The following is a 21,726-nucleotide window of genomic DNA, read 5'->3' as shown; positions in this document are numbered from 1 at the left end:
TTCACTTTCATCAAGAGGTTTTTTAGTTCCTCTTCACTTTCTGCCATAAGGATGGTGTCATCTGCGTATCTGAGGTTATTGATATTTCTCCCAGCAGTCTTGATTCCAGCTTGTGATTCTTCCAGCCTAGCGTTTCTCATGATATACTCTGCATATAAGTTAAATAAGCAGGGTGACAATGTACAGCCTTGACGTACTCCTTTAATTACCATATACTTATTCTGTGTATTTTATTTTTTCCAGGAAAGTCATTTATTGTAATGTTATATGAAATTTGTGGTCTGTTGACACTAACAGCAAAATAAGTAATTTTTCTTGTATCAATGTATTTCGTTTTTTTCTGTTTAACTTTTTACCATGGGAAAAAACAAATGTTTACCAATGTATAAGTAAAGAGTCCCATGTACCTGTCATTCAGCTTCAACAAGTGTTAACTCTTGGTCAGTCTTTGTTTATCTATACTCCTCAACTCTATCCAATTATGTTGAAGCAAATCCTAGACATATCATTTTATTCATGAATGTATCAATATGAATCCTTAGAAAAGAGGACATCTTAAAAATTAACCTTAATAGTATTTTCATGTGAAGAATAGTCACTTAATATTAGATGTTTTTAAAATTTGGCTCAATAGAATTGGAGAAATTTTATTCTGCTGAGGCAATAGCAGCTGAAATTGTCAATAAAATTTCTAAATCAAAATCTATATTTGGAAATAAACCATGAATTTTATACATTGTGTTCAAACATATTAATGGGGTTGCAATGATAATCATTATCACAGAAGATACTTGAAATTTTTTATTTTATCCTATAAGTTCTCTCACATGATTTTTTTTACCAGTCTTTAAGCAGTATCTTTATCCATAAAGTGTTAAATTCTTCTTTCAAATTTTTTAATGTTGGGATATCATTAAAAAAAAGAAAAACTTATGGTTCAGTTTGTTCATGTCTGTCTTCATAGGAGACTATACTTCATTTAGAATGTTTTGAAAGTAGTATGTATGTAAACATATATACTAACACGTGTGATTATTATATAGATGTATATACTTGAATGTGAATGTCTTCATAATCATGTGAACACTTTTATTTCCTTGTTCCCTTTTTCTTTTGTCTTATTGGAATGTCACTTTTGTTGTATGTGTCACATTTAGAATCTATTCAGGAAAATAATTTTCTCTAAAAATTTTAAAAGTATTTTAAATTATTTAAAAAGTGAAGTAGACAAACTTAGATCTGTTTGTATCTTTTGTAAATGTTTGCTAACATCATTAATAGCAAGCAACAGTCCGTACCAAATAACTGTGGTTAGCACAAAATAAATAAATTTTTTCACCACAGACCATAATTCCTTATTTATCTGAGAATCTTCTATTGTTTCACTTAACTCTCCTACTATACTCCTCTCCTGTCTAAATTAACTCTAACTGCTCTGACAGTGTTTAAATAGCATCTCCATTTTTAACCCAGAGCAGCTGTGAGGTCAGATTCGATGTGTTTAATCAAGATGATCCACTTTGGGTCAGATCCAGAAAATATTGTATACAATCTCTGAATCACTTCAAGGAATGTTGCTGCTGTTGTCAGAGATGGGGCCATATTTTCTAGGAACATGTTAATGGATATTTAATAAATTTGTATGCAGGGCCCTCTGAAGTACAGGGATCAGGGCGAGGGCTCCTCTTGCTTTAGTCTGATGTTGACATTGCAGACTAATAATAAATGTATATATTAATAATACCTTATAATATGCATGTGTTACATTTTTTGAAGTGCTTTCACATTTATGATTTCTTTTGATCTGCACAATAACCTGTGGACTAGATAGAGCAATTAGCGATGAGAAACAGAGGTCTAGAGAGGTTAAGTGATTTATCTAAAATTACACATCTAATTGGGCTTTCCTGGTGGCTTCGCAGTAAAAAAAAAATCTACCTGCAATGCAGGAGAAGCAGGTTTGATACCTGGATTGGGAAGATCCCTGGAGAAGGAAATGGCAACCCACTCCAGTATTCTTGCCCAGGAAATCTCATGGACAGAGGGTCCTGGAGGGCTACAGTCCATGGAGTCACAAAAGAGTCAAACACGACTTAGTGACTAAACAACAGCAACACATCTAATTAATGGCAGAGCTAAGGAGCCGCACTGAGGTCTCCCTACACAGGTCTTCCTGTTGTACTGTGTTTTACCACGCTGCCTCCATAATGTTTCTAAAACAAAGAGAACTGGCAGTTAGGTTACATCACAACATTTTTCACTCCCTAAAACCCTTTGGATTTTAGAAGAGAAAACAAATATGTGATGATGAATGAAAAAAAAACTGTATGCTCTTTCATGTCTGATAAGTTCCATGTGGGATCAATATATATTTATTGACCAGTGCTTCAAAAACTAGAGATTTATCTCCTTCCAGGCAAAGGTTCACTTGAGTAATACAGACTAAGGCTTTGGAAAGGTGAGGATCATATTCCTTAACTTACTCAGTTAAGGCACTAAGGACAGCTCTGATAATGTAAGCTTTGGGAATATTCTCTAAGAGCCAGGGATTTCTGGAATCCTACTTCTTAATGCAATAAACAGCACCCAGAAGTTCAACATGTTAGTATAAAAATGAATGTAAACCTATTAATCATGAAAGCCAGAGTTCCTGCTGATTTTCCTGTACAATTTGTTCAGGACTGCCTTGGTGCTTCTGCCCTCTCTTCATATAGACCCAAGGCTTCAAGTGCTTACTGAAATTCTTTTTTTCTCTTTCCACTTTTTACCACTTTTGAATTTAGGATGCATCTTACAGTCAATAATATCTTTGATGAAATAGAACATGGTGAACTGTCATGAAGGTTACCTCTGGTGAGTTCTTATTGCTTGCATTCTCTACAATAAGAATGCATTATTTTTTTATAATGAAAACAAATTAAAAAATTTAGACCCCACATTCTATGTGGTTTATACACCCTGTCTCTGTTACTTAAAGAATACCAAGGATATAATAACAGTAATGAACATTTCTAAAGTTTTATATTCCTAATGGGTTTTGTAAATCCTTACATATGAGCAGTAGGCTTGATACATCTGAGATACTCCTCACAGCAGCTAACTGTGGAGGAGTGTATCCACAATGGAAACACTCCTTGGAGCACGCTGGTACTCATCATATTGTACTGTAATTGTCTGTTTCTTGGTCTTTCTTTTTTTCCCATTTGCATGAGAGGTCCATGGGGGCAGGAATTGTGTCCTTTCATTTTCATGTCTCCAGCACCTAACACAAAGCCAAGTCTAACAAACTCATGAAATAAATGATTGAATGAAAGATCTGTAAGTATTCAATATTGTTTTGAGTGTTATTTCCATCTACACAGTTTAACCTGGAGGGGGTAATTGTTCTCTCCTAGGGTATGGCTTGCTCATTTTTCCTTCGTAGCTGGTGAATGGCAAGGCACAAGCAATGTTATTTTTTTTAATTGTCTCCAAATTCTCCCCTCAAGTATATACAGCATTAGCTTTCTGTTGTCAGATTTGTTAATCTACTTAATTCTTGTATAAGCAGGTAAAGAAAATTACTTTTCAACTTGCTACAAAAATATCTTCCTGAGACAGGTTGTGAGTAGGAGAAGTTTAAAATATTTTTCTTATTTCTTAAATCAGAAGAAAAAATTTACCAATCAAAATTTTTCTTCTGGTCCCTAAACTATGGTATTATGTTCATATAGAGGAATTCTATTTGGGAGCATATTATGAGTTCCTAAAGCTCATTGCTGAAGGACTGAGCATATTTTACAAGTAAAATTTGGTACATTAATAAAAATAAAAATATTTGGCAACTCATGGAAGGGAGAAACATCATATCCTTGACAAGGGATTTATATCCAGAATACAAAAGAATACATACAACTCAAAATCAATAAAAACCCCAAACAACCCAATTGAAAAATGGGCAAAGGACTTGAATAGACATTTTTCCAAAGAGGGTATACAGATGGCCAATAGGCACATGAAAAGATGCTCAATATCACTAAACACAGGAAAATACAAATCAAAACCACAATAAGATACCACTTCACAATTATTAGAATGGTTCTTACATAAGTAAAATATCAAGTGTTGGTAAAGATGTAGGAGAAATTAGAACTTTTTTGCACTGTTGGTAGAAATGTAAAATGGTGCAGCCTCTATGGAAAAAAGTATGGAAATTGCTCAAAAAATTAAGAATGGAATTACCATATAATCCAAGAATTCTACTACTTGGTGTGTATCCAGAAGAATTGAAGAGGGGAACTTGAACAGATATCTGTACACCAGTATTCATAACAGAATTATTTACAATAGCCAAAAGGGGGAGACAACCCAAATGTCTACTAGCAGATGAGTGGATAAACAAAATATGGTTTATATATACGATGAAATATTATTTAGTCTTAAAAGGGAAGGAGATTCTGTTACATGCTACAACATGGATGAACCTTAAAAATGTCAGGCTAAGTGAAATAAGTCAGACTCAAAAGGACAAATTTTTGTGATTCACTTGTATGACTATTTAGACTAGCCAAATCCGTAGAGACAGAAGATAGCAGAAGATAGACTGGTGGTTGCCAGAAGCTGAGAAGGGGGAGGAATGGAGAGTTATTGTTTAAATGGGCAGAGTTCGAATTTGGGGAATATGAAAAAAATTCTGGAGAAGGATCAAGCTGATGGTTGCACAACACTATGAACGTTCTTAATGCCAAACACCTAAACTGGTTGAAATAGTAAATTATTAAATACTTTTATATATATTATATACTTACATATATAACCACAGACATAAAAGCTTGACATTTACTTAGCATTTTGAAAAAGCACTTTCACTTGCAGTATTTTATTTGTTCCTCACAACAATCCTGAGAGATAGGCAGGGCAGTTATTATTCTCATTTTACAGGTAAGGAACAAAACCTTGGTTGGTTTAAGTAAATAGCTAAGGGACACAAAACTAACAGGTATCAGGGTCAGAATTAGGACCTGGAACTCCAGTCCCTTGCTCTTTCTTCTATACTAAACTGCCTTTCACAGAACTGTTCTTGAACCTCAACAATTGACACTGACATTGAATTCACTGGCAAAGGCCCAATTTTCACTTGGAATGAACATGTAAAGCCTCATTCCAAAGAACAGTATTGAAAGGGCTTTCTGGAGAATGTAGGCAAAACAACAGGCGCAGAAATCATTAACAACATGTACCTTTTCCCCATCACAACAATAATATTGTGAAGGGGAAGACAGAATTATGAGAACTGAAGCAAGAGTCAGGAAATGCTCAATAGCCACATGTTAATTTATCATTATAGCTCTCGTTCCTTTCTAAACAATTCTTAAAGGCAATGCCTTGTTAGACTGGGATTTTTACTTTGTCAAATATTCCTTAAAGTTCATTTGTAAACTGTAAGATGATTTTTTTTTAAGTTTAATTTTAAAAAAATTTTTAAACATTTTATTTGGTTTAGAGTGTAGCCGATGGTGGCTCAGATGGTAAAGAATCCTCCTGCAATGTGGTAGACCTGGGTTTGATACCGGGGTTGAGAAGATTCCCTGGAGGAGGGCTTGACAACCCACTCCAGTATTCTTGCCTGGGAAATCCCACAGACAGAGGAGCCTGGTAGGCTAAAGTCCATGGGGTCTCAAAGAGTCAGACATGACTGAACGACTAAGCACAGCACAGCGCATAGCCAATTAACAATGTTGTGATAATTTCAGGTGGAAAGAAACTCAGCCATACATATACATGTATCCATTCTCCTCCAAACTCCCCTCCCATCCAAGCTGCCAAATAACAATGAGCAGAGTTCCCTACACAATACAGTAGATCCTTGTTGGTTATTCACTTTAAATATAGCAGTGTATACTGTCAGTTGATTCTTGAGAGTGTTTTTATTGTGGTTAAATGGAGTTTATAGTTGCCACATAATAATATAATTTTATCTGTATCTGATAGCCTTTTTGAAAAATAGTTTTGATTAAAAATATAGACATGAAGAATAACAGACTTTTATCGTACAACTGTGTGTTTGCATTGTTAATTCAGCCCTGTTCAATCTTTCCAGTAAATTAATTACAGCTAAGAATCAGAAGGGACCATAAAGCAAAAACTGCAGAGGAGTCACAGCCAGCTGTTCTTAATAATGGAATGCTGATTTTTATTTTTAAGTATTCAACAAGCAGTGCTAAAGCATATCCTCAAAAACCTTAATCACATATTGTTGGTGGACTATGAAGTTTTATTTTGTGTACTGAAGAAGAAAAACGTCTCATAATTGTATTAATATATTCTAGGGTTTTCAGGTTATTCTTATGGCAGGCTGAGAGCTGAAATTTTGTGGTGGCAAAAAAGTTTGGGAACTTAAAATATCATAATGATTATATAGAGAAAAAAATCCAAAATTCTGTGATTTTCTTGGAATACAGGGATGATTCTCCACTACCATGTGACTATACCACTCCTTTTCAATAATTTCTGTATTGTCTACCATGAGCATGTCTTATATCTATGGTACAATAAAATAAAACAATAAGTTTAAAATAATGAAAAATAGACACTCCTACAGGTCATTGGGTAATTGTCTTTATGATTAAAATTAACTGAAAGGAACCAAAAGGTAAGCTATTTGTTCCCTAGCTTTCAAAGAGATAAATATACTATTAGAAGAGAAGAGTAAGGCCCAGTAGAACTAAGGGCCTCAACCCAACTGACCAGGAGCAGAATAAGTAAACCCAACCTGTCCTGCAAGTAGGGAGGTGGTTTAATGGAAGAGGACTAGTATTAGTAGTTCACCTTACTACACAGCCTATATTCTGCTTGGTGATTCTGATATATTGATAAAGTGAAAGCGAAAGTCACTCAGTCGTGTCCAACTCTTTGGGCCCCCGTGGACTATGCAGTCCGTGGAATTCTCCAGGTATATAGTCTATGGAATTCTTCAGGCCAGAATACTGGATTAGGTAGCTGTTCCCTTCTCCAGGGGGTCATCCCAACCCAGAGATCGAACCCAGGTCTCCCTCACTGCAGGCAGATTCTTTACCAGCTGAGCCACAATGGAAGCCTAAGATATATTGATATATCATGTTTATCTCTGGTTTGATAAGCTTGTGTATAATTAAAGAAGCTCCTATATCCCAGAAATATGGTTCATTCATTGAAGTGTCTTTCACATTATGATTTAAGATCTCAATTCATGGACTACAAATGAGTTATGCCTGCAGCCACAATGAGTTTCCACACACACTTTGTAAAATTAAAGTACCATTACATCTTATCATCCACGTGTGCATTTTTACAGTACCTATCACCAAAGATGTCTTGCTTGGTACCTTTGGGACCCCTCAAGTTCATCGCCAAACTCATTTCAGTTAAGGCCTAACTTAGACTCTTCTCTTGGTTTAGTTATTGCTAAAGCCTAGGATTGTAGGTCTTCAGTTCGGTTCAGTTCAGTTGCTCAGTCGTGTCTGACTCTTTGCAACCCCATGAATCACAGCACTCCAGGCCTCCCTGTCCATCACCAACTCCCGGAGTTCATTCAAACTCATGTCCATCGACGATGATGCCATCCAGCCATCTCATCTTCTGTCGTCCCCTTCTCTTCCTGCCCCCAATCCCTCCCAGCATCAGGGTCTTTTCCAATGAGTCAATTCATCGCATGAGGTGGCCAAAGTACTGGAGTTTCAGCTTCAGCATCAGTCCTTCCAATGAACACCCAAGACTGACCTCCTTTAGGATGGACTGGTTGGATCTCCTTGCAGTCCAAGGGACTCTCAAGAGTCTTCTCCAACACCACAGTTCAAAAGCATCAATTTTTTGGTGCTCAGTTTTCTGCACAGTCCAACTCTCACATCCACACATGACCACTGGAAAAACCATAGCCTTGACTAGATGGACCTTTTTTGGCAAAGTAATGTCTCTGCTTTTAAATATGCTGTCTAGGTTGGTCATAACTTTCCTTCCAAGGAGTAAGCGTCTTTTAATTTCATGGCTGCAGTCACCATTTGCAGTGATTTTGGAGTCCCCCAAAATAAAGTCTGACACTATTTCCACTGTTTCCCTGTCTTTTTCCCATGAAGAGATGGGACCAGATGCCATGATCTTCGTTTTCTGAATGTTGAGCTTTAAGCCAACTTTTTCACTCTCCTCTTTCACTTTCATCAAGAGGCTTTTTAGTTCCTCTTCACTTTCTGCCATAAGGGTGGTGTCATCTGCATATCTGAGGTTATTGATATTTCTCCCAGCAATCTTGATTCCAGCTTGTGCTTCTTCCAGCCCAGCATTTCTCATGATGCACTCTGCATATAAGTTAAATAAGCAGGGTGCCAATATACAGCCTTGACGTACTCCTTTTCCTATTTGGAACCAGTCTGTTGTTCCATGTCCAGTTCCAACTGTTGCCTCCTGACCTGCATGTAGGTTTCTCAAGAGGCAGGTCAGGTGGTCTGGTATTCCCATCTCTTTCAGAATTTTCCACTATTTATTGTGATCCACACAGTCAAAGGCTTTGGTATAGTCCATAAAGCAGAAATAGATGTTTTTCTGGAAACTCTCTTGCTTTTTCGATGATCCAGCGGATGTTGGCAATTTGATCTCTGGTTCCTCTGCCTTTTCTAAAACCAGCTTGAACATCTGGAAGTTTGAGGTTCACGTACTGCTGAAGCCTGGCTTGGAGAACTTTGAGCATTACTTTACTAGCGTGTGAGATGAGTGCAATTGTGTGGTAGTTTGAGCATTCTTTGGCATTGCCTGTCTTTGGGATTGGAATGAAAACTGACCTTTTCCAGTCCTGTGGCCACTGCTGAGTTTTCCAAATTTGCTGGCATATTGAGTGCAGCACTTTCACAGCATCATCTTTCAGGATTTGAAATAGCTCAATTGGAATTCCATCACCTTTGTTCATAGTGATGCTTTCTAAGGCCCACTTGACTTCACATTCCAGGATGTCTGGCTCTAGGTGAGTGATCACACCATCATGATTATGTGGGTTGTGAAGCTCTTTTCTGTACAGTTCTTCTGTGTATTCTTGCCACCTCTTCTTAATATCTTTTGCTTCTGTTAGGTCCATACCACTTCTGGAAGGCAAAAGTAGGAAGTCAAGAAACACTTGGAGTAACAGGCAAATTTGGCCATGGCGTACAGAATGAAGCAGGCAAAGGCTAATAGAGTTTTGCCAAGAGAATGCACTGATCATAACGAACACTCTCTTCCAACAACACACAAGAAAACTCTACACATGGACATCACCAGATGGTCAACACCAAAATCAGATTGATTATATTCTTTGCAGCCAAAGATGGAGAAGCTCTACACAGTCAGCAAAAACAAGACCGGGAGCTGACTGTGGCTCAGACCATGAAGTCTTTATTGCCAAATTCAGACTTAAATTGAAGAAAGTGGGGAAAACCACTAGACCATTCAGGTATGACCTAAATCAAATCCCTTATGATTAAACAGTGGATGTGAGAAATAGATTTAAGGGACTAGATCTGATAGAATGCCTGATGAGCTATGGACAGAGGTTCATGACATTGTACAGGAGACAGGGATCAAGACCATCCCCATGGAAAAGAAATGCAAAAAAGCAAAATGGCTGTCTGAGGAGGGCTTACAAATAGCTGTGAAAAGATGAGAAGCGAAAAACAAAGGAGAAAAGGAAAGATATACCTGTTTGAATGCAGAGTTCCAAAGAATAGCAAGGAGAGATAAGAAAGCCTTCCTCAGTGATCAATTGTAGGTCTTAGTTTTTACTATAAATCTCACTTCCTTAAAGTTGGCTGCTAGTTCCCTTTATGCGACACATCAGATCAATAATGATATCTACCATTTATTGAGTACGTACAATGTACCAGTCACTTTATATCTAATATTTCTCATCCATGACACAAATTCTGCCTGCTTCTGCAATTTCATTTTCCATTGTTCCCTGATTGCACCCTATATTGTAGCTCAGAAGTTGGCAAACTATAGCCAGAGGACTAAATCTGGCTTGCTACCTCTTTCTGTACAGCCTATGAGCTAAGAATGATTTTTACATATTTAAATGGATGAAAAGAATGAAAAGATGAGTAATACTTTGTGACTTCATTAAATTCAACTTCCAGCATCCATAAATAAATTTTCAGTTGACCCCAACCACTCATTCATTTAGGTGTTTATGACTGCTTTTGTGCTATGATGACAGAGCTGATTAGTTGTGACCCACAAAATAGGTATGACCCACAAAATACTTATCTAAATATACATCTAAATATTTAACTGGCTTTTTATAGAAAAGTTTGGCAATTCCTGTCTAACTTAGCCCAACTAATTTCTGTGCTCATCTTCTTGTCCTCACATGTTTTCCCCTCTGTCAGAAACGCTTTTCTTTTCTTTCCTTATTCCCTTTTATATCTTTATTCTCTAGGTGATTTTACCCAAACTCATGGTGTTAAATTTGATCTATGTGCTGACAGTGCCCAAATTTATGCCTCTATACTCAAACTCTGTTCTGAACACTAGGCCCAAATATACAACTCTTTCATACCTTTAGATAGCATTAATGTTTCAAACAAAACATGTTCAAAGTTGAATTTTAGATTTATCCTCCTAAACCAAGTCCTTCCGGTCTGCCACATATCAGCTGATGGCAACTCCATCTTTGTAGTTGTTCAGGCCAAAAACTTTAGTGCTTTTCTGATTTCTTTATGCCACATTTCACATCCAACCTATCAGCAAATCATGTTGGCTCTCCCTTCAAAATATATTCAGAAAATGACTATTTCTCACCTCCTCCCTTGCCACTATGCTGGTCCAAACTACCATCTTTTGTCTCAACTACTGCAATGACCTCCAATTGGTCTTGTCTGCTCCTGCCTCATTTTCATGCAGCCGTTTTCTCAGTTCCTTGCTCAGAACTTTCAATGACTTCCTTTCCAAAGTCTGCCCTCTTTCTCATCAGTTGTTTCTCAAATCTCATTTCCCACTACTCTTTCCCATACTCACTCTACTCTAGACACACTGGCCTTGCTTTTCCTCAAAATATCCATAGACTTGTCTACTTCAGGGCCTTTGTGCTTCCTGTTCCCTCTGCCTTATCATCCCATGGTATCCCTAGGGCTTGTTCTCACACTTTCTTTAGAGTTGCCTTCTCAGAGAGACCTTCCACAGCATTCTCATCTACAGTTTCAAGTTTGCAATTGTGGTTTAATTTTTCTTCCTTAGCACTTTTTGCTAGTTAGATAAAGAAGCCTTGTATTTACTACTTGTCTTCATTATTGTCTAGACAAGAATGTAAGTTCATGAAGGCAGGGATTCTGATCTGTTTTGTTCAGTACTGTATTCCCAGTACCTAGAACAATGCCTAATACACAGTGAGTGCAGTGAGTATTTGCAGTATAACAGCATGAAAGAAAATAACCAGCTCAAGGGCCCCTTTGGTGAAATCTTACCTGAAGCACCTATCTTGTGTGCTCTGGGTCCTCCTTCCTCTTGGCCAGTGAATATTTATGATTTACTTTCTACAGTAGAACAATTTTTCCCCTACTAAACTGAGCTTGATTCTTTTTCTATCCCAGGACCTAGCTCATTTAATGTGTCCTAAGTGAATGAATAATTGTTCAACATTTTAAAATATTTTTTACTTTACAAGAAGATACTTCCCAGAGACCTGTTTCAATAGTGAAAGGTACTTAAATTGGAATTGGATTTTTAAAGAAAGCAACAAAGAATTATTCAGGATCATGCTTACTTTAGATTTTGAAATCCCTGGAGGCAAAACTGGGGTTTTATTGCGGATCCAGAACCATATTCCACATACCAGAGAGCATGACACCAGATTCCTCCTGCTTAGGAATCAAGTTGCAGTGCTTTGCTTGGTGAGGTCCTGGCTACACAGCTTACCTAGGCCATTGGTTAAGGCTATTGGTGTGTGGAGAAAATCCTTACTCTTACTTGTTTTCAGTCAATATCTGTAAGACCCGAGAATTGATGAAGTAGAAAGAATTAATGATCTTTAATCACTGTTAGAATAAAAAACAGCCTTATTGTTTTCCTGTCTCTAAATAACCTTTTTCCATCTGTGTCCAGGAAAGCATTACAAGTCAGCTAAGTAAAAATGTTTCAGTTGTTCTTTAAAAATAGGTATTTACCGGGAGATCATTGACTCCAGTCTGGCAGGAGCCAGAGAACAACCATGGGAGTTAGGTGGGGGTGGGGGAGGAGAAGAAAGGCCACCATAGCAATGGATTTTGGAGGAAGGCTATGGGAGGAGAGAAGCTGGCAAACAAACCCTTATCTCAAGCACTTTGGTATTCTAGTCCCAGGTCACTAGTAAAGTCATATTTGGATTAAACATTGTATTTGATCATTTTGCATTCTCTTCCTAGCAATTAAGTGTATGTTTCTTTATTTTAGTCTCACACATGCATGTAAGGTAGTGAGGGCATATTATCTGACATTTAGGATTTAAGGGGCTTCCCTGGTGGCTCAGATGGTAAAGCGTCTGCCTGCAAAGCAGGAGACCTGGGTTCAATCCCTGGGTTGGGAAAATCCCTTGGAGAAGGAAATGGCAGCCCACTCCAGTACTCTTGCCTGGAAAACCCCAAGGATGGAGGAGCCTGGTAGGCTACAGTCCATGGGGTTGCAAAGAATCAGACAGGACTGTGTGACTTCACTTCTTCTTAGGATTTAAAGGCAGAGAAAGCGAGGGTAAGAGGTCAAGTAACTTGCCTAAAGTCAGTGACTGATCAGACAGGAACTCAGATAGTCATTCAGTGCTCTTCCCACTGGCCCTTTCTTCTAAACTATCTGCTAGCTTTTAGTTTGTTTGTTTTTTTTTAATTTCATGTGTGTAGGGAGAGAACTAGAAGCGTTTTAGGTGGCTGTGACATGGAGTGTTTGCTTTGTGCTCGGTACTGAGGTAGCTACAAAGAAATAGAAAACAACATTCTGTCCTCAAGATATTTATAGCTATCTGGGGGAAAGAAAATGTAATAAACAGCAAAACCCCTAGTATTGTAAAGCGAAAAACATCAGGTTACAAAAGCACGTATGCTAAACATATTCATAGGCCTTTATTCATTTTCAATCATTCCATTTTGCTAACTTATTTATAAGATCTGGAGTGGGAACACTGCCCTACACAGAGGCATGTGGCTTCTTTACGTTTCTTAACAAATCTAATTTCATACATGCCCCTGTCCAATTAAAGTTATCTCAGCCTCCTCCAGATTAAATAGTCTCTTGTGGCTTAACAGTCTATTTTGATGTAAAATGTTCTCTATCAGGTAAATATTTATTAATTCAAAGTTCAATTTCTTAACAAGGCTGGTTCTCGCCTCCCCTCTGCCTAGCAACAACAGCATCTATGCATCTATGCATGGGGTACTCACCCATCCTCATGGCATTTGGTGGGGTCTGGTTTCCAATGCAGGGTAGCTGGTCTGATTGTTGCACACCAGCTGCTCCTCAACTAATGTTCTGCTAATCTTTGGATTCCCCCTTGGGGAGATCCCTTCTACCTCACAGTGGAGCCAGGATCACTTGGAGTGTGCTGTTCGGCCTCTTCTAGCTGGTTACTGTTTTTCTGCTGTTGCTCACCCCCTAACCCATCTCCCTGAACTGCAGTCTCCTCCTGGGTTTTTCAGCAGAGAAGGCAAAGGCTCCTTTGCCTTTCACTTACTTCTCAATCTGTCCAACATGATTTCCCCTCCAGGGATTCAGTCCAGAAAGTAGCAGTCAGAATATACCTGTCTGTCCTGGTTTCTTCTTTTTTCCCATAATCCTCTGAGCCAAAGTTCCCCTCCTTCCCCTACTCTCATAAGTGCACTTCCCTCATTCTGAGATTTCTCTAGTCCTGGCTCTTAGTAAAACTCTCTGATTTAGTTGATTGGCTCTGTCTCTTGTGTTAATGAGGAATAAAATCATTAAAAAATTATTTTTCTCTGGTCTCAAAGTTGAGTTTTCAAAACTCTTAATGTCTGACCAAAAATCTTATTTTAGAAGTAAAAAAGCTAAACATTGACTCTCTTTTCCAATTTTTGCATTCCTGCTGTAAGAATCCTTATGATTTAGAGGAAAGGATGCTTCACATGGAATGAAGGGTGGTGACATACAAGGAAGTGCAAAAGAGAAAAACACATTGGTATACATTTCAAATATTTCTCTTGTTACACATACATGGAAAAGAAATCTCAAAAAAATATACACCAAAATGGTTGGTGGCTTTTCAAGTTATCTTATTCTTTGCATCCTCTTGTATTTTCAGAATTTTAAACAGTGCATATACATTGTTTTATAAACAGAAAAGCCAATAAAAAAAATTTCCAATAGGAAGGAGAAGAGGTTAAACAGCATAGAACTGTACATATAATAAATATCTCAAGACTATGCTCCAACATTGTCAAATAAGAGATATAGTCATAATTATAATGAATCTTTACATCTTTTTCTTTTTCCTTCTTTTTAAAATTGAGATAAAATTCATGTACCATAAAATCCGCTCTCTTAAAGTATGGAACTCTGTGGTTTTAGTATATCACAGAGTTGTACAACCATCACACTATCTAATTCCAAAAACATTTTTATTGTATCCTGCTCCGCAACGCACCCCCCACCAGAAGGAACCTCCATACCCATTAGCAGCCACTCCCCATTCCCCTTCCCTCAGCTCCTAGCAACCACTAATCAACTTTGTGTTTCTGTGGATTTGCCTTTTCTCAACATTTCATGTAAATAGAATGATACAAAATGTGGCCTTTTGTGTTTGGTTTCTTTCATGTTTTCAAGGTTCACCCATGATGAGTCATATTTTTCTCAGTCTCCTTTTCTGAAAATTTTTTCCCTCAGTGCTACAACGATACTTGTCTCTCAACTCTTGCCATACAGTCCATACAATGCAAGACAGTCAGACTACCTTTTGTTCCAAAGTTGCTGCTCCATGGATAGATTCAGTGGAATAGAAAATTAATCACAGTTAACCACCAAAAAATTATATCTGACTCTGAAAGGCAAGCTTTGCTCAAATGTGCCCAATTCTTTGCAACCCCATGGACTATAGACCACAGTCTACAGTGGCTCCTCTGTCCATGGGATTCTCCAGGCCAGAATACTCAAGCGGGTAGCTGTTCCTTTCTCTAGGGGATCTTCCTGACCCAGGGATTGAACCCAGTTCTCCATCATTGCAGGTGTGGGAATACATTTGAATATGGGAGTGGAGATTGGGGTGGTGTGTGAAGAGGGGAAAGCAGGGATAGGGTTAGGCTGAACAACTTATCTTCCTTTGAATCTAAGGTTGCTATTATTAAAAGCTTATAGAAAAATTAACCCAAGTATATGTTAATGATTGTAAGCAGATTGGACTCTATGATTTATTGTGGATAATAAACTTTCTCAGGGGAACATTAGCAATATTGGATAAAGAAAATGTGTGTATTCCCTTGAACTTTCTCATTTCATCATATATTTTAGTACTCCTGGGTATGGGTCAGATCTTCAAGTAGGAATGAAGGCTGAGACTGAGATCCCAATCCTTAAGTTTCCTACAATTTGACAGGATAGAAACACAAGGGACAGTCTAAGCCAGTAGACTTTGCAGGGGGCCTGGGGGGTTGTCACGTATTTAGTCCTTTGAATTTCTGTTAAGAGTTGTAGATCTTTTCCCAAAAACAGTTACTTACAATTTCTAAGGATGGGAATCCCATGAACCATCCAAGGTATCCACTGTGTTGGTCAGCTCAGGCTACTATCATAAAATTCGTTAGAATGGGTGGCTTAAACAGCAAACATTTATTTCTCATAGTTTTGGAGGCTGTAAAGTTCAAGATCAAGGTGCAGCAGATTAGGTGTTGGATAAAGGGCTTCTTCCTGTTTTGCAGATGACCACCATGTTTCTGTGTTCACATACTGGGAGGAGAAAGCTTTCTTGTGTCTCTTCTTGAAAGTGAAAGTGAAGTCGCTCAGTTGTGTTCGACTCTGCGACCCGTAGACTGTAGCCCACTAAGCTCCTCCGTCCATGGGATTCTCCAGGCAAGAATACTGGAGTGGGTTCCCATTTCCTTCTTCCTTTCTCTTCTTAGAAGAGCACTAATCCAATCATGAAGATTCCACTTTCATGACCTAATCTAATTCTAATGGTTGTATCTCACACAGACTCCACCTCCAAGTACCATCACACTATGGATTAGAGCTGCAACATATGAATTTTTGCAGAAAGTGGAGAGCTAAAGAGCCTCTTGATAAAAGTGAAAGAGGAGAGTGAAAAAGTTGGCTTAAAACTCAACATTCAGAAAACTAAGATCATGACATCCCATCCCATCACTTCATGGCAAACAGATGGGGAAACAATGGAAACAGTGAAAGACTTTATTTTCTTGGGCTCCAAAATCACTGCAGATAGTGACTGCAGCCATGAAGTTAAAAGATGCTTGCTCCTTGGAAGAAAAGCTAATACCAACCTAGACAGCATATTAAAAAGCAGACATTACTTTGCCAACAAAACTCAGTCTAGTCAAACCTCTGCTTTTTCCAGTAGTCATGTATGGTTGTGAGAGTTGCACTATAAAGAAAGCTGAGTGCCGAAGAATTGATGCTTTTGAACTGTGGTGTTAGAGAAGACTCCTGAGAGTCCCTTGAACTGCAAGGAGATCCAACCAGTCCATCCTAAAGGAAATCAGTCTTAAATACTCTTTGGAAGGACTGATTTTGAAGCTGAAACTCCAATACTTTGGCCACCTGATGAGAAGAACTGACTCATTGGAAAAGACCCTGATGTTGGGAAAGATTGAAGGTGGGAGGAGAAGGGGATGCCAGAGGATGAGATGGTTAGATGGCATCACCAACTCGATGGACACGAGTTTGAGTAAGCTCCAGGAGTTGGTGATGGACAGGGAAGCCTGACATGCTAAAGTCCATGGGGTCACAAACAGCTGGACACGACTGAGCTACTGAACAGACTGATATGAATTTGGGGGCTTCCCTGGTAGCTCAGTTGGTAAAGAATCCGCCTGCAATGCAGGAGACCCTGATTTGATTCCTGGGTCAGGAAGATCCATTGGAGAAGGGATAGGTTACCCACTCCAGTATTCTTGGGCTTCCCTTGTGGCGCAGCTGGTAAAGAATCCACCTGCAATGGGGGAGTCTGGGCTTCGATCCTTGGGTTGGGAAGATCCCCTGGAGAAGGGAAAGTCTACCCACTCCAGTATTCTATAGTCCACAGGGTTGCAAAGAGTCCGATACCACTGAGCGACATTCACTTTCTCTTTGGTCTTCCCAGGTGGCACTAATGGTAAAGAACCTGCCTGCCAATTCAGGAGACATAAAAGATGCGGGTTTGACCCCCGTGTCGGAAAGATTCCCTGGAGAAAGAAATGGCAACACACTCCAGTATTCTTACTTGGAGTATCCTATGGACAGAGGAGCTTGGCGGGCTACAGTCCATGGGATTGCAAAGAGTCAGATATGGCTGAAGAGACTGAGAACGCACACATGGACGCCTATGAATTTTGGAGGGACAAAAACATTTAGTCCATACCACAGAAACAGTCCCAAGATTGAGAATATCTGCTCTAGGAAAATTCCCCTTTTTATTACCCATTAGGGTTTGAGCCCCAGGGTCCAATCTTATCTCCTATTCTGATAAACTAGGTGGGAGAGAAGAGCTATTGAAGACTTCTCAGCCCTATAGAGAAGTCTATATGTATCCTTCAAAATCCTACTCTGGGAGCAGGAAGCAACCCTAGGTGCCTGTATGAGATACAGCATCCAGATGAGATAAAGAGCAAGAAGTGAGTGAATAACATGGAAGATAAGAATTTTGACATCACCTCCTTATATGGTCCCCACATTATGTTCTACATTGTGTCCTTAATTTCATCCTTGCTCCACATCAGAGCTTGTGTCCCTTGGTAATGGAAGTAAGGTGGGAAAAGCATTAGCTCCTTAGCATGGGTTGGAGAAAGACTCTTGGTAAGCAGTGGATGCCTCCAACCAGATTCATTATAAATTGAGGGCAGGTTCAGGGTCAACAAGAAGGAAGTGACCCTGGAGGACAGGAGGAAACATCTGGAAGACATGGACTTGAACTTGAGCAGCAGATCTTTCTCAATGGACAGCTCAAGTCTTTGAATTCTTTTTGTTTCAGAATCTGGCATAGCTCAAATTGGTTAACCTTTAAGACATTATGTAAGTTAAGCATTTGTTTGGTGTTGTTGAGGGAAGAGATGAGGGCACATTCTCAAATTTAAAAAAAAAAAGAGGAAGTGCTCTGTTTTCTTAGTGACTGCGTTGGTTTCTCCTATTTATACATAGTCCTCTTTTGCCTTACTTTGGTTTGGCTAGCTACTAGGAGTAGCTGAGTGAGTTTAGTATCCCATCTCCTAGGTAATCAAGTTGAAGGATTCCTTTTTCATTCTGGCCCAGAGAAGAGTATGCTGGTCCATGTCATCTGCAGGAGACTCAGGCAGGGACCAAATCACTAACTGACCCTGTCCTGACTATGGGTGAAGCATGAACAAGACATATCAGGGTTGAAAACTTCTGATGGTCTTTGATGTCAAAGGTGCTGTTTTTTCAACTACCAGGTAATATTTTTAATATCAATAAATAAGATATAATAGTGCCTATCATTATAAAATATCTGTTTCATTCATCCCAAGAGGGGTTGTCAAGGAAAATGGTGATCTACATTTTGCTAAGTCTGATGATTTTTCTTCAGCCCTCACATTACTTATCAGTAGTGCCTGGCACTGTTTATCATTACCATTTTCCTGAAATATTTTTTGTACTCAACTTTGGGAACATTTCACTTGTCTCATTTTCTCCTGTTTCATAGATTGTTCCTTCTTTATTTCCTTTTTGGTTTCTCCTTATTTCCTCAGGTCAAAACACTTGGTATACTTGTTAAAAACATGGTACCCAGTCCCTACACCAAGAAATTCTCTTTCCATTGGTCTGAGTTGGAGTCTAGGTTTTTTTTTTAGGATGGTTAAGATGATGAATTTTACATTGCATGCATCTTACCACAATTAAAACAATTCTTTTTTAAAAAAAAGCTTCTTGCTGCTGCTGCTAAGTCACTTCAGTCGTGGCCAACTCTGTGTGACCCCATAAACGGCAGCCCACCATCCCTGGGATTCTCCAGGCAAGAACACTGGAGCGAGTTGCCATTTCCTTCTCCAATGCATGAAAGTGAAAAGTGAAAGTGAAGTCGCTCAGTTGTGTCCGACTCTTCGCGACCCCATGGACTGCAGCCCACCAGGCTCCTCTGCCCATGGGATTTTCCAGGCAAGAGTACTGGAGTGGGGTGCCATTGCCTTCTCCAAAAAAAAAAAAAGCTTCTTAGGTGATTCTTACTAGCAGTCAGGACAAAACCTTCAGATTTATCTATTGACAATACTCAAATTTATATCTCTAGCCTGTAACTCTCCATGAATTCTAGAATTGTCTTTCCCACTGACAGCTTGACTACTCTCCTTGGATGTCAAATAGGTTTCTCAGACTTGACTGGACTGAAAGAAAATTCGTGGTTTTCCCATCCTATACCTGCTCATCCCCCAGTCCTCCCCCAAGTCCTTGGAGTCATTATTGACTCTTCTTCTCTTCTCACGTCCCCCACCCAAATGTCAGCAAATCTTGTTGGCTATGTTTTCAAAATATATTCAGAATCTGACAATCTTCCACCACTTTTGCTACTACTAATCTGACCAAATCACCATCATCTCCCACCTGGATTATTGCAGTAGCCACCTAATTGGTCGCTTGGCCTCTATCCTTGTCCTTAAGCAGTCTTTGTAAAACTTAACATCGACAATGTTATTCCTTTGTATCATATCCTCTGACTGACTTCATGTCTCATCCAGAAGAAAACTCACAGTTTTCAAAATATCTCACCAAGCCTACACAATCTGCCCCTCAGCCTGTATCTGTCTCTCTTATGGTGTGCTGCCTACTCTCCATGCTGTTACCTGGGCCACTCTGTCTTGTCCAGCACGCTCCCATCTCAGGGCCTTTGCTCTTCCTGCAGCCTCTGAGGCTTCAAGTGGTTAGCTTGTCCAAGGTCACACAACTAGTACGTGGCCAAGCTGAGATTCCAAGCCACCTCTGGTTCTAAATTCAATGCCTTTGCTAGGGTATCATGTGGCCTTGCAAACAGTATTCATTCCATCATCCGGTAAATGCTGTTCTAGGTGCTGAGGACAGAGTAGCAAACAAGACAAAGCGCCTAACTTTGTGGAGCTCACATTCTAACTGGGGGAGATAAAAAAATAAATACATTCGACAGATAGTATGTAGTGAAAGTCAAAGTTGCTCAGTTCAGTTCAGTTCAGTTCAGTCACTCAGTCTGTTGTTCCATGTCCAGTTCTAACTGTTGCTTCCTGACCTGCATATAGTTTTCTCAAGAGGCAGGTCAGGTGGTCTGGTATTCCCATCTCTTTCAGAATTTTCCACAGTTTATTGTGATCCACACAGTCAAAGGCTTTGGCATAGTCAATAAAGCAGAAATAGATGTTTTTCTGGAACTCTCTTGCTTTTTCCATGATCCAGTGGATGTTGGCAGTTTGATCTATGGTTCCTCTGCCTTTTCTAAAACCAGCTTGCTCAGTCATGTCCAATTCTGTGTGACCCCATGGACTATAGAGTCCATGGAATTTTCCAGGCCAGAATACTGGAGTGGGTAGCCTTTCCCTTCTTCAGGGGATCTTCCCAACCCAGGGACGAACCCAGGTTTCCCCACATTGCAGGCAGATTCTTCACCATCCGAGCCACAAGGGAAGCCCAAGAGTACTGGACTGGGTAGCCTATCCCTTCTCCAGCACATCTTCCTGACCCAGGAATTGAACTGGGGTCTCCTGCATTGCAGCTGGATTCTTTACCAACTGAGCTATCAGAGAAGCTCTCTATGTAAGAGTGTATTGTGTACATTAGTATGTAAAATGATGTTAAATGCTGAGGAGAAAAGTAAAGCAAGGTGAGAGAGAGAGGAAATGCAAGGCAAGCGTTGCTCTTGTATTAACCTATTGGTAGTCAGGAAGGCCTCATAATAAAGCAACTTTTGAGCAGAGACTTGAGTGGAGAAGGAAGTGTGGGAATAAGCCATGGGGAGAGAAAAAGGGAGACTCAAGTTAGAGAGATGGCAAAGCAATTCACATTTCCTTTTAATTTACTTTCAATGTTCCTGTTAACATACTAAAATATTTCTGAGGAACTATGCTCACCTGTGTTTGAGTATTTTTGGATTGGTATGAATGGATTGCTCTTGTCCAGACATGTTTGTGATTAAGAAATTGGAACAAGATTGCACCTTTCAGTTTCACAAAGTCTCTCTGGCCTATAGAAACACACACCAAATGTGAATTCTAGAGTCAGATCACATGTGAAGAAAATCCTACCTTTACTATGCATACTGTTTTTATATATATATATAAAGTATTAGTTGCTTAGTTGTGTCTGACTCTTTGCGACCCCATTGACTGTAGCCCATCGGGTTCCTCTATCTGTGGAAATCTCCAGGCAAGAATACTGAAGTGGGTGGCCATTCCCTTCTCCAGAGGGTCGTTTGAACCCAGGGATCAAACACAGGTCTTCTGTTTGTATAACCTAGGACAATTTACTACCCTATTTTAAGCCCCCAGTTCCCAAATCTGTAATGTGAGGGTGATTGTAGCAAGTGAGTTTTCAGCCAGTATACACCAATATACTGTCTGTTTTGATTGGTTGGCCATATCACTTGTTAATTAT

The sequence above is a fragment of the Capricornis sumatraensis genome, chromosome 1, assembly GCF_032405125.1.
Source record: "Capricornis sumatraensis isolate serow.1 chromosome 1, serow.2, whole genome shotgun sequence".
Classification (NCBI taxonomy): Eukaryota; Metazoa; Chordata; class Mammalia; order Artiodactyla; family Bovidae; genus Capricornis; species Capricornis sumatraensis.
This window is presented reverse-complemented; position numbering follows the sequence as displayed.